The sequence below is a fragment of the Lissotriton helveticus genome, chromosome 9 (genome assembly GCF_964261635.1).
Source record: "Lissotriton helveticus chromosome 9, aLisHel1.1, whole genome shotgun sequence".
NCBI classification, from domain to species: domain Eukaryota; kingdom Metazoa; phylum Chordata; class Amphibia; order Caudata; family Salamandridae; genus Lissotriton; species Lissotriton helveticus.
The window spans coordinates 974,736,726-974,749,782 of NC_136070.1; the positions used below are offsets into that span (position 1 = coordinate 974,736,726).

Below are 13,057 nucleotides of genomic sequence, written 5' to 3' on the forward strand. Positions count from 1 at the left end.
CTAATGTAAAGCGCTCTGATACCTACGGGTCTAGCCAGCGCTATATGAAACTCATTAAATAAATAAATTTATTAAATAAACTTGTATTGCCAGGAGGAACTATGGTTCAGTATGTAGATTATCAATACAATTCTGTTCTTTCCGTATTTGCTATTTAGGTCACATTATCTCAGCAGGGGAGAAAGCCTTATCTGCAGACTGGATTGAAGCCGTTCAGAAGTTACCAAGTCCTGTCACCATCCATCTTTCAGGTACACACTTTGATGGGGAGGAAATTAAATGAATGAATGAAATGAAAAAGATATTTATATAGTGCAACTAATACCCAAGGGTGTCTAGGCGCTGACTCATGGAGAGAACCGCAGAAGCCGACCCACAAGATCAGAGGTTAAAAAGCCAAGTTTTTAATGCTTTTCTAAAAGCCAGCAATTGGGTTTCCTTTTTTTTTCTAGCAAGAGAGAGTTCCAGAGTCTGGTGGTTTCCACCAGAAAACTACTGCCATCCCATCTAGCTTTTTTAAATTTGGGAACAACAAGGTTGTAAGCTGAGGTAGACCCTCAGCATCCGAGCTGGAAAGTACCATTGAAAATTCCTTTAAAAAAAAGACCAGGCCCATGCTGTGTACAGCTTTAAACACATAGTCTAAGGAAATCTTTTTTCTTACAAATCACAAGGTATATACATTACTGGAAATAGAACTTCATTTCATACGGACCAGAGACCTGCATACGTGGTTAAGGTTGGTTGTCTGCTCCCTCACCAATTTATGCTGCGAAGATCTCACCTCTGTTCTGGAAACAAATATCCCTGGGCATAGGACTACATACGCTCCCGGATTGTGCGTAGTTTGCGCTACTACGCACTATGCAAATTGCACATAGCACAGTGCAAAAACGCGTGTCGGGCATTTTTTGCTTGCTCGCGGTCCTCAACGTCAAGTTGGCGACTGCGAGCGCGCAAAATTAACATCCCGGCGAGACTTTTTCCTCGTTCGTGATCAGCAACATCAAGTTGCCAATCGCGAGCGTGGAACATGAACCTCCCAGTGAGATACTTAACGCGGGGAGGTGAGGTTTCTCATTGCGAGTGGGCGCATATGCTAGCGACCGCTCGCGATGAGAAACTACCAGTACGCGTTGAGAAAGCTGCCGCTCGAGTACAAATCTACTCGAGCAGCAGAAAACGACTGCTTGCACTGTGCAAGATGCCGTCTCCAATGATTGCACAGAGCGGACAAGCATCCAGCACTGTACAATCAGTGCGAACAGCATTTTCCCTACCCTACGCCCAGGGTTAGAAACAAACACATCTCTCACAGAGCTCAAACTAAGCTGGAGTAAACTGGGAGATACTGGAGTGAAGAAGATGTGTGAAGGCCTAAAACATCCTGGCTGCAGACTACAGACACTGGGGTTGGATGGCTGCTCCTTAACTGATTCAGGCTGCAAAGATCTTGCCTCTGTCCTGAAAATAAACCCTTCTGTCATAATACTCAGCTTGTGCTACAAGGAGCTGTGAGGCACTAAAGTGAAGAAGTTGTGTGAAGGCATAAAACATCCTCGCTGCAAACTACAGACACTGAGGTTGGGTCAGAGTTCCTTCACCGGTTCATGCGGCAAAGACCTCGCCTCTGTCCTGGAAACAAACATATCTCTCACTGAACTCAGCCTGAGCGGCAATAAGCTGCGAGACACTGGAGTGAAGAAGTTGTGTGAAGGCCTAAAACACCCTGGCTGCAAACTACAGAAGCTGAGGTTAAGTTGTGTGAAGGACTAAAACATCCTGGCTGCAAATTACAGAAACTCTGGTTGGAGCGCTGCTCCCTCATGGTTCATGCTGCGAAGACCTCGCCTCTGTGCTTAAAACAAACACATCTCTCACAGAGCTCGACCTGAGCGGCAATATGCTCCGAGACACTGGAGTGAAGAAGTTGTGAGAAGGCTTAAAACACCCAGGCTGCAAACTACAGAAGCTGAGGATGTATCAATGCTCCCTCACCGATTCATGCTGCGAAGACCTCACCTCTGCCCTGGAGACAAACACATCTCTCACAGAGCTCTACCTTGGCAGCAATAAGCTGGGATACATTAAAGTGAAGAAATTGTGTGAAGGACTAAAACATCCTCCCTGCAAACTACAGACACTGAGGTTGGGTCAGTGTTCCTTCACCGGTTCATGCTGCAAAGACCTCGCCTCTGTGCTTAAAACAAACACATCTCTCACAGAGCAAGACCTGAGCGGCAATAAGCTGTGAGACACTGGAGTGAAGAAGTTGTGTGAAGACCTAAAACATCCTGGCTACAAACTACAGAAGCTGAGGTTGTATCAGTGCTCCCTCACCGATTCATGCTGCGAAGACCTCACTCCTGCCCTGGAAACAAACACATCGTTCACAGAGCTCTACCTGAGTGGCAATAAGCTGTGAGACACTGGAGTGAAGAAGTTCTGTGAAGGCCTAAAACATCCTGGCTACAAACTACAGAAGCTGAGGTTGTATCAGTGCTCCCTCACCGATTCATGCTGCGAAGACCTCACTTCTGCCCTGGAAACAAACACATCGTTCACAGAGCTCTACCTTGGCAGCAATAAGCTGGGATACACTAAAGTGAAGAATTTGTGTGAAGGACTAAAACATCCTCGCTGCAAACTACAGACACTGAGCTTGGGTCAGTGTTCCTTCACCGGTTCATGCTGCAAAGACCTCGCCTCTGTCCTGGAAACAAACATATCTCTCACTGAACTCAGCCTGAGCGGCAATAAGCTGCGAGACACTGGAGTGAAGAAGTTGTGTGAAGGCCTAAAACACCCTGGCTGCAAACTACAGAAGCTGAGGTTAAGTTGTGTGAAGGACTAAAACATCCTGGCTGCAAACTACAGAAACTCTGGTTGGAGCGCTGCTCCCTCACGGTTCATGCTGCGAAGACCTCGCCTATGTGCTTAAAACAAACACATCTCTCACAGAGCTCGACCTGAGCGGCAATAAGCTGCGAGACACTGGAGTGAAGAAGTTGTGTGAAGGCTTAAAACACCCAGGCTGCAAACTACAGAAGCTGAGGATGTATCAATACTCCCTCACCAATTCATGCTGCGAAGACCTCACCTCTGCCCTGGAGACAAACACATCTCTCAAAGAGCTCTACCTTGGCAGCAATAAGCTGGGAGACACTAGAGTGAAGAAGTAAGTTGTGTGACGGTCTAAAACATCCTGGCTGCAAACTACAGAAACTCTGGCTGGAGCGCTGCTCTCTCACGGTTCGTGCTGCGAAGACCTCGCCTCGGTGCTGAAAACAAACACATCTCTCACAGAACTAGACCTGAGCGGCAATAAGCTGTGAGACACTGGAGTGAAGAAGTTGTGTGAAGGCCTAAAACATCCTGGCTACAAACTACAGAAGCTGAGGTTGTATCAGTGCTCCCTCACCGATTCATGCTGCGAAGACCTCACCTCTGCCCTGGAAACAAACACATCGTTCACAGAGCTCTACCTTGGCAGCAATAAGCTGGGATACAATTAAGTGAAGAATTTGTGTGAAGGACTAAAACATCCTCGCTGCAAACTACAGACACTGAGGTTGGGTCAGTGTTCCTTCACTGGTTCATGCTGCAAAGACCTCGCCTCTGTCCTGGAAACAAACATATCTCTCACTGAACTCAGCCTGAGCGGCAATAAGCTGTGAGACACTGGAGTGAAGAAGTTGTGTGAAGGACTAAAACATCCTGGCTACAAACTACAGAAGCTGAGGTTTTATCAGTGCTCCCTCACCGATTCATGCTGCGAAGACCTCACCTCTGCCCTGGAAACAAACACATCGTTCACAGAGCTCTACCTTGGCAGCAATAAGCTTGGATACACTAAAGTGAAGAAATTGTGTGAAGGACTAAAACATCCTCGCTGCAAACTACAGACACTGAGGTTGGGTCAGTGTTCCTTCACCGGTTCATGCTGCAAAGACCTCGCCTCTGTGCTTAAAACAAACACATCTCTCACAGAGCTAGACCTGAGCGGCAATAAGCTGTGAGACACTGGAGTGAAGAAGTTGTGTGAAGACCTAAAACATCCTGGCTACAAACTACAGAAGCTGAGGTTGTATCAGTGCTCCCTCACCGATTCATGCTGCGAAGACCTCACTCCTGCCCTGGAAACAAACACATCGTTCACAGAGCTCTACCTTGGCAGCAATAAGCTGAGATATACTAAAGTGAAGACATTGTGTGAAGGACTAAAACATCCTCGCTGCAAACTACAGACACTGAGGTTGGGTCAGTATACCTTCACCGTTTCATGCTGCAAAGACCTCGCCTCTGTGCTTAAAACAAACACATCTCTCACAGAGCTCGACCTGAGTGGCAATAAGCTGTGAGACACTGGAGTGAAGAAGTTCTGTGAAGGCCTAAAACATCCTGGCTACAAACTACAGAAGCTGAGGTTGTATCAGTGCTCCCTCACCGATTCATGCTGCGAAGACCTCACTTCTGCCCTGGAAGCAAACACATCGCTCACAGAGCTCTACCTTGGCAGCAATAAGCTGGGATACACTAAAGTGAAGAATTTGTGCGAAGGACTAAAACATCCTCGCTGCAAACTACAGACACTGAGCTTGGGTCAGTGTTCCTTCACCGGTTCATGCTGCAAAGACCTCGCCTCTGTCCTGGAAACAAACATATCTCTCACTGAACTCAGCCTGAGCGGCAATAAGCTGCGAGACACTGGAGTGAAGAAGTTGTGTGAAGGCCTAAAACACCCTGGCTGCAAACTACAGAAGCTGAAGTTAAGTTGTGTGAAGGACTAAAACATCCTGGCTGCAAACTACAGAAACTCTGGTTGGAGCGCTGCTCCCTCACGGTTCATGCTGCGAAGACCTCGCCTATGTGCTTAAAACAAACACATCTCTCACAGAGCTCGACCTGAGCGGCAATAAGCTGCGAGACACTGGAGTGAAGAAGTTGTGTGAAGGCTTAAAACACCCAGGCTGCAAACTACAGAAGCTGAGGATGTATCAATACTCCCTCACCAATTCATGCTGCGAAGACCTCACCTCTGCCCTGGAGACAAACACATCTCTCAAAGAGCTCTACCTTGGCAGCAATAAGCTGGGAGACACTAGAGTGAATAAGTAAGTTGTGTGAAGGTCTAAAACATCCTGGCTGCAAACTACAGAAACTCTGGCTGGAGCGCTGCTCCCTCACGGTTCGTGCTGCGAAGACCTCGCCTCGGTGCTGAAAACAAACACATCTCTCACAGAACTAGACCTGAGCGGCAATAAGCTGTGAGACACTGGAGTGAAGAAGTTGTGTGAAGGCCTAAAACATCCTGGCTACAAACTACAGAAGCTGAGGTTGTATCAGTGCTCCCTCAACGATTCATGCTGCGAAGACCTCACTTCTGCCCTGGAAACAAACACATCGTTCACAGAGCTCTACCTTGGCAGCAATAAGCTGGGATACACTAAAGTGAAGAATTTGTGTGAAGGACTAAAACATCCTCGCTGCAAACTACAGACACTGAGCTTGGGTCAGTGTTCCTTCACCGGTTCATGCTGCAAAGACCTCGCCTCTGTCCTGGAAACAAACATATCTCTCACTGAACTCAGCCTGAGCGGCAATGAGCTGCGAGACACTGGAGTGAAGAAGTTGTGTGAAGGCCTAAAACACCCTGGCTGCAAACTACAGAAGCTGAGGTTAAGTTGTGTGAAGGACTAAAACATCCTGGCTGCAAACTACAGAAACTCTGGTTGGAGCGCTGCTCCCTCACGGTTCATGCTGCGAAGACCTCGCCTATGTGCTTAAAACAAACACATCTCTCACAGAGCTCGACCTGAGCGGCAATAAGCTGCGAGACACTGGAGTGAAGAAGTTGTGTGAAGGCTTAAAACACCCAGGCTGCAAACTACAGAAGCTGAGGATGTATCAATACTCCCTCACCAATTCATGCTGCGAAGACCTCACCTCTGCCCTGGAGACAAACACATCTCTCAAAGAGCTCTACCTTGGCAGCAATAAGCTGGGAGACACTAGAGTGAAGAAGTAAGTTGTGTGACGGTCTAAAACATCCTGGCTGCAAACTACAGAAACTCTGGCTGGAGCGCTGCTCCCTCACGGTTCGTGCTGCGAAGACCTCGCCTCGGTGCTGAAAACAAACACATCTCTCACAGAACTAGACCTGAGCGGCAATAAGCTGTGAGACACTGGAGTGAAGAAGTTGTGTGAAGGCCTAAAACATCCTGGCTACAAACTACAGAAGCTGAGGTTGTATCAGTGCTCCCTCAGCGATTCATGCTGCGAAGACCTCACCTCTGCCCTGGAAACAAACACATCGTTCACAGAGCTCTACCTTGGCAGCAATAAGCTGGGATACAATAAAGTGAAGAATTTGTGTGAAGGACTAAAACATCCTCGCTGCAAACTACAGACACTGAGGTTGGGTCAGTGTTCCTTCACCGGTTCATGCTGCAAAGACCTCACCTCTGTCCTGGAAACAAACATATCTCTCACTGAACTCAGCCTGAGCGGCAATAAGCTGTGAGACACTGGAGTGAAGAAGTTGTGTGAAGGCCTAAAACATCCTGGCTACAAACTACAGAAGCTGAGGTTTTATCAGTGCTCCCTCACCGATTCATGCTGCGAAGACCTCACCTCTGCCCTGGAAACAAACACATCGTTCACAGAGCTCTACCTTGGCAGCAATAAGCTGGGATACATTAAAGTGAAGAAATTGTGTGAAGGACTAAAACATCCTAGCTGCAAACTACAGACACTGAGGTTGGGTCAGTGTTCCTTCACCGGTTCATGCTGCAAAGACCTCGCCTCTGTGCTTAAAACAAACACATCTCTCACAGAGCTCGACCTGAGTGGCAATAAGCTGTGAGACACTGGAGTGAAGAAGTTCTGTGAAGGCCTAAAACATCCTGGCTACAAACTACAGAAGCTGAGGTTGTATCAGTGCTCCCTCACCGATTCATGCTGCGAAGACCTCACCTCTGCCCTGGAAACAAACACATCGTTCACAGAGCTCTACCTTGGCAGCAATAAGCTGGGATACACTAAAGTGAAGAATTTGTGTGAAGGACTAAAACATCCTCGCTGCAAACTACAGACACTGAGGTTGGGTCAGTGTTCCTTCACCGGTTCATGCTGCAAAGACCTCGCCTCTGTCCTGGAAACAAACATATCTCTCACTGAACTCAGCCCGAGCGGCAATAAGCTGCGAGACACTGGAGTGAAGAAGTTGTGTGAAGGCCTAAAACACCCTGGCTGCAAACTACAGAAGCTGAGGTTAAGTTGTGTGAAGGACTAAAACATCCTGGCTACAACCTACAGAAGCTGAGGTTTTATCAGTGCTCCCTCACCGATTCATGCTGCGAAGACCTCACCTCTGCCCGGGAAACAAACACATCGTTCACAGAGCTCTACCTTGGCAGCAATAAGCTGGGATACACTAAAGTGAAGAAATTGTGTGAAGGACTAAAACATCCTCGCTGCAAACTACAGACACTGAGGTTGGGTCAGTGTTCCTTCACCGGTTCATGCTGCAAAGACCTCGCCTCTGTGCTTAAAACAAACACATCTCTCACAGAGCTAGACCTGAGCGGCAATAAGCTGTGAGACACTGGAGTGAAGAAGTTGTGTGAAGACCTAAAACATCCTGGCTACAAACTACAGAAGCTGAGGTTGTATCAGTGCTCCCTCACCGATTCATGCTGCGAAGACCTCACTCCTGCCCTCACTCCTGCCCTGGAAACAAACACATCGTTCACAGAGCTCTACCTTGGCAGCAATAAGCTGAGATACACTAAAGTGAAGACATTGTGTGAAGGACTAAAACATCCTCGCTGCAAACTACAGACACTGAGGTTGGGTCAGTATACCTTCACCATTTCATGCTGCAAAGACCTCGCCTCTGTGCTTAAAACAAACACATCTCTCACAGAGCTCGACCTGAGTGGCAATAAGCTGTGAGACACTGGATTGAAGAAGTTCTGTGAAGGCCTAAAACATCCTGGCTACAAACTACAGAAGCTGAGGTTGTATCAGTGCTCCCTCACCGATTCATGCTGCGAAGACCTCACTTCTGCCCTGGAAACAAACACATCGTTCACAGAGCTCTACCTTGGCAGCAATAAGCTGGGATACACTAAAGTGAAGAATTTGTGTGAAGGACTAAAACATCCTCGCTGCAAACTACAGACACTGAGCTTGGGTCAGTGTTCCTTCACCGGTTCATGCTGCAAAGACCTCGCCTCTGTCCTGGAAACAAACATATCTCTCACTGAACTCAGCCTGAGCGGCAATAAGCTGCGAGACACTGGAGTGAAGAAGTTGTGTGAAGGCCTAAAACACCCTGGCTGCAAACTACAGAAGCTGAGGTTAAGTTGTGTGAAGGACTAAAACATCCTGGCTGCAAACTACAGAAACTCTGGTTGGAGCGCTGCTCCCTCACGGTTCATGCTGCGAAGACCTCGCCTCTGTGCTTAAAACAAACACATCTCTCACAGAGCTCGACCTGAGTGGCAATAAGCTGTGAGACACTGGAGTGAAGAAGTTCTGTGAAGGCCTAAAACATCCTGGCTACAAACTACAGAAGCTGAGGTTGTATCAGTGCTCCCTCACCGATTCATGCTGCGAAGACCTCACTTCTGCCCTGGAAACATACACATCGTTCACAGAGCTCTACCTTGGCAGCAATAAGCTGGGATACACTAAAGTGAAGAATTTGTGTGAAGGACTAAAACATCCTCGCTGCAAACTACAGACACTGAGCTTGGGTCAGTGTTCCTTCACCGGTTCATGCTGCAAAGACCTCGCCTCTGTCCTGGAAACAAACATATCTCTCACTGAACTCAGCCTGAGCGGCAATAAGCTGCGAGACACTGGAGTGAAGAAGTTGTGTGAAGGCCTAAAACACCCTGGCTGCAAACTACAGAAGCTGAGGTTAAGTTGTGTGAAGGACTAAAACATCCTGGCTGCAAACTACAGAAACTCTGGTTGGAGCGCTGCTCCCTCACGGTTCATGCTGCGAAGACCTCGCCTCTGTGCTTAAAACAAACACATCTCTCACAGAGCTTGACCTGAGCGGCAATAAGCTGCGAGACACTGGAGTGAAGAAGTTGTGTGAAGGCTTAAAACACCCAGGCTGCAAACTACAGAAGCTGAGGATGTATCAATACTCCCTCACCAATTCATGCTGCGAAGACCTCACCTCTGCCCTGGAGACAAACACATCTCTCGAAGAGCTCTACCTTGGCAGCAATAAGCTGGGAGACACTAGAGTGAAGAAGTAAGTTGTGCGAAGGTCTAAAACATCCTGGCTGCAAACTACAGAAACTCTGGCTGGAGCGCTGCTCCCTCACGGTTCGTGCTGCGAAGACCTCGCCTCGGTGCTGAAAACAAACACATCTCTCACAGAACTAGACCTGAGCGGCAATAAGCTGTGAGACACTGGAGTGAAGAAGTTGTGTGAAGGCCTAAAACATCCTGGCTACAAACTACAGAAGCTGAGGTTGTATCAGTGCTCCCTCACCGATTCATGCTGCGAAGACCTCACCTCTGCCCTGGAAACAAACACATCGTTCACAGAGCTCTACCTTGGCAGCAATAAGCTGGGATACACTAAAGTGAAGAATTTGTGTGAAGGACTAAAACATCCTCGCTGCAAACTACAGACACTGAGCTTGGGTCAGTGTTCCTTCACCGGTTCATGCTGCAAAGACCTCGCCTCTGTCCTGGAAACAAACATATCTCTCACTGAACTCAGCCTGAGCGGCAATAAGCTGCGAGACACTGGAGTGAAGAAGTTGTGTGAAGGCCTAAAACACCCTGGCTGCAAACTACAGAAGCTGAGGTTAAGTTGTGTGATGGACTAAAACATCCTGGCTGCAAACTACAGAAACTCTGGTTGGAGCGCTGCTCCCTCACGGTTCATGCTGCGAAGACCTCGCCTCTGTGCTTAAAACAAACACATCTCTCACAGAGCTCGACCTGAGCGGCAATAAGCTGCGAGACACTGGAGTGAAGAAGTTGTGTGAAGGCTTAAAACACCCAGGCTGCAAACTACAGAAGCTGAGGATGTATCAATACTCCCTCACCAATTCATGCTGCGAAGACCTCACCTCTGCCCTGGAGACAAACACATCTCTCAAAGAGCTCTACCTTGGCAGCAATAAGCTGGGAGACACTAGAGTGAAGAAGTAAGTTGTGTGAAGGTCTAAAACATCCTGGCTGCAAACTACAGAAACTCTGGCTGGAGCGCTGCTCCCTCACGGTTCGTGCTGCGAAGACCTCGCCTCGGTGCTGAAAACAAACACATCTCTCACAGAACTAGACCTGAGCGGCAATAAGCTGTGAGACACTGGAGTGAAGAAGTTGTGTGAAGGCCTAAAACATCCTGGCTACAAACTACAGAGGCTGAGGTTGTATCAGTGCTCCCTCACCGATTCATGCTGCGAAGACCACACCTCTGCCCTGGAAACAAACACATCGTTCACAGAGCTCTACCTTGGCAGCAATAAGCTGGGATACAATAAAGTGAAGAATTTGTGTGAAGGACTAAAACATCCTCGCTGCAAACTACAGACACTGAGGTTGGGTCAGTGTTCCTTCACCGGTTCATGCTGCAATGACCTCACCTCTGTCCTGGAAACAAACATATCTCTCACTGAACTCAGCCTGAGCGGCAATAAGCTGTGAGACACTGGAGTGAAGAAGTTGTGTGAAGGCCTAAAACATCCTGGCTACAAACTACAGAAGCTGAGGTTTTATCAGTGCTCCCTCACCGATTCATGCTGCGAAGACCTCACCTCTGCCTTGGAAACAAACACATCCTTCACAGAGCTCTACCTTGGCAGCAATAAGCTAGGATACACTATGGTGAAGAAATTGTGTGAAGGACTAAAACGTCCTTGCTGCAAACTACGGACACTGAGGTTGGGTCAGTGTTCCTTCACCGGTTCATGCTGCAAAGACCTCGCCTCTGTGCTTAAAACAAACACATCTCTCACAGAGCTCGACCTGAGCTGCAATAAGCTGTGAGACACTGGAGTGAAGAAGTTGTGTGAAGGCCTAAAACATCCTGGCTACAAACTACAGAAGCTGAGGTTGAATCAGTGCTCCCTCACCGATTCATGCTGCAAAGACCTCACCTCTGCCCTGGAAACAAACACATCGTTCACAGCGCTCTACCTTGGCAGCAATAAGCTGGGATACATTAAAGTGAAGAAATTGTGTGAAGGACTAAAACATCCTAGCTGCAAACTACAGACACTGAGGTTGGGTCAGTGTTCCTTCACCGGTTCATGCTGCAAAGACCTCGCCTCTGTGCTTAAAACAAACACATCTCTCACAGAGCTCGACCTGAGTGGCAATAAGCTGTGAGACACTGGAGTGAAGAAGTTCTGTGAAGGCCTAAAACATCCTGGCTACAAACTACAGAAGCTGAGGTTGTATCAGTGCTCCCTCACCGATTCATGCTGCGAAGACCTCACCTCTGCCCTGGAGACAAACACATCGTTCACAGAGCTCTACCTTGGCAGCAATAAGCTGGGATACACTAAAGTGAAGAATTTGTGTGAAGGACTAAAACATCCTCGCTGCAAACTACAGACACTGAGGTTGGGTCAGTGTTCCTTCACCGGTTCATGCTGCAAAGACCTCGCCTCTGTCCTGGAAACAAACATATCTCTCACTGAACTCAGCCCGAGCGGCAATAAGCTGCGAGACACTGGAGTGAAGAAGTTGTGTGAAGGCCTAAAACACCCTGGCTGCAAACTACAGAAGCTGAGGTTAAGTTGTGTGAAGGACTAAAACATCCTGGCTACAAACTACAGAAGCTGAGGTTTTATCAGTGCTCCCTCACCGATTCATGCTGCGAAGACCTCACCTCTGCCCAGGAAACAAACACATCGTTCACAGAGCTCTACCTTGGCAGCAATAAGCTGGGATACACTAAAGTGAAGAAATTGTGTGAAGGACTAAAACATCCTCGCTGCAAACTACAGACACTGAGGTTGGGTCAGTGTTCCTTCACCGGTTCATGCTGCAAAGACCTCGCCTCTGTGCTTAAAACAAACACATCTCTCACAGAGCTAGACCTGAGCGGCAATAAGCTGTGAGACACTGGAGTGAAGAAGTTGTGTGAAGACCTAAAACATCCTGGCTACAAACTACAGAAGCTGAGGTTGTATCAGTGCTCCCTCACCGATTCATGCTGCGAAGACCTCACTCCTGCCCTGGAAACAAACACATCGTTCACAGAGCTCTACCTTGGCAGCAATAAGCTGAGATACACTAAAGTGAAGACATTGTGTGAAGGACTAAAACATCCTCGCTGCAAACTACAGACACTGAGGTTGGGTCAGTATACCTTCACCGTTTCATGCTGCAAAGACCTCGCCTCTGTGCTTAAAACAAACACATCTCTCACAGAGCTCGACCTGAGTGGCAATAAGCTGTGAGACACTGGAGTGAAGAAGTTCTGTGAAGGCCTAAAACATCCTGGCTACAAACTACAGAAGCTGAGGTTGTATCAGTGCTCCCTCACCGATTCATGCTGCGAAGACCTCACTTCTGCCCTGGAAACAAACACATCGTTCACAGAGCTCTACCTTGGCAGCAATAAGCTGGGATACACTAAAGTGAAGAATTTGTGTGAAGGACTAAAACATCCTCGCTGCAAACTACAGACACTGAGCTTGGGTCAGTGTTCCTTCACCGGTTCATGCTGCAAAGACCTCGCCTCTGTCCTGGAAACAAACATATCTCTCACTGAACTCAGCCTGAGCGGCAATAAGCTGCGAGACACTGGAGTGAAGAAGTTGTGTGAAGGCCTAAAACACCCTGGCTGCAAACTACAGAAGCTGAGGTTAAGTTGTGTGAAGGACTAAAACATCCTGGCTGCAAACTACAGAAACTCTGGTTGGAGCGCTGCTCCCTCACGGTTCATGCTGCGAAGACCTCGCCTCTGTGCTTAAAACAAACACATCTCTCACAGAGCTCGACCTGAGCGGCAATAAGCTGCGAGACACTGGAGTGAAGAAGTTGTGTGAAGGCTTAAAACACCCAGGCT

The 13,057-nt window shown here is 48.0% G+C and overlaps 2 pseudogenes; both read left to right on the plus strand.

Moving 5' to 3' along the window:
• The first annotated feature begins 1,033 nt into the window (after nt 1–1,033).
• Nucleotides 1,034–4,790, plus strand: LOC144783341 (uncharacterized; annotated as a pseudogene).
• Nucleotides 4,791–4,992: 202 nt separating this feature from the next.
• Nucleotides 4,993–12,875, plus strand: LOC144783342 (uncharacterized; annotated as a pseudogene).
• The last annotated feature ends 182 nt before the right edge of the window (nt 12,876–13,057 follow it).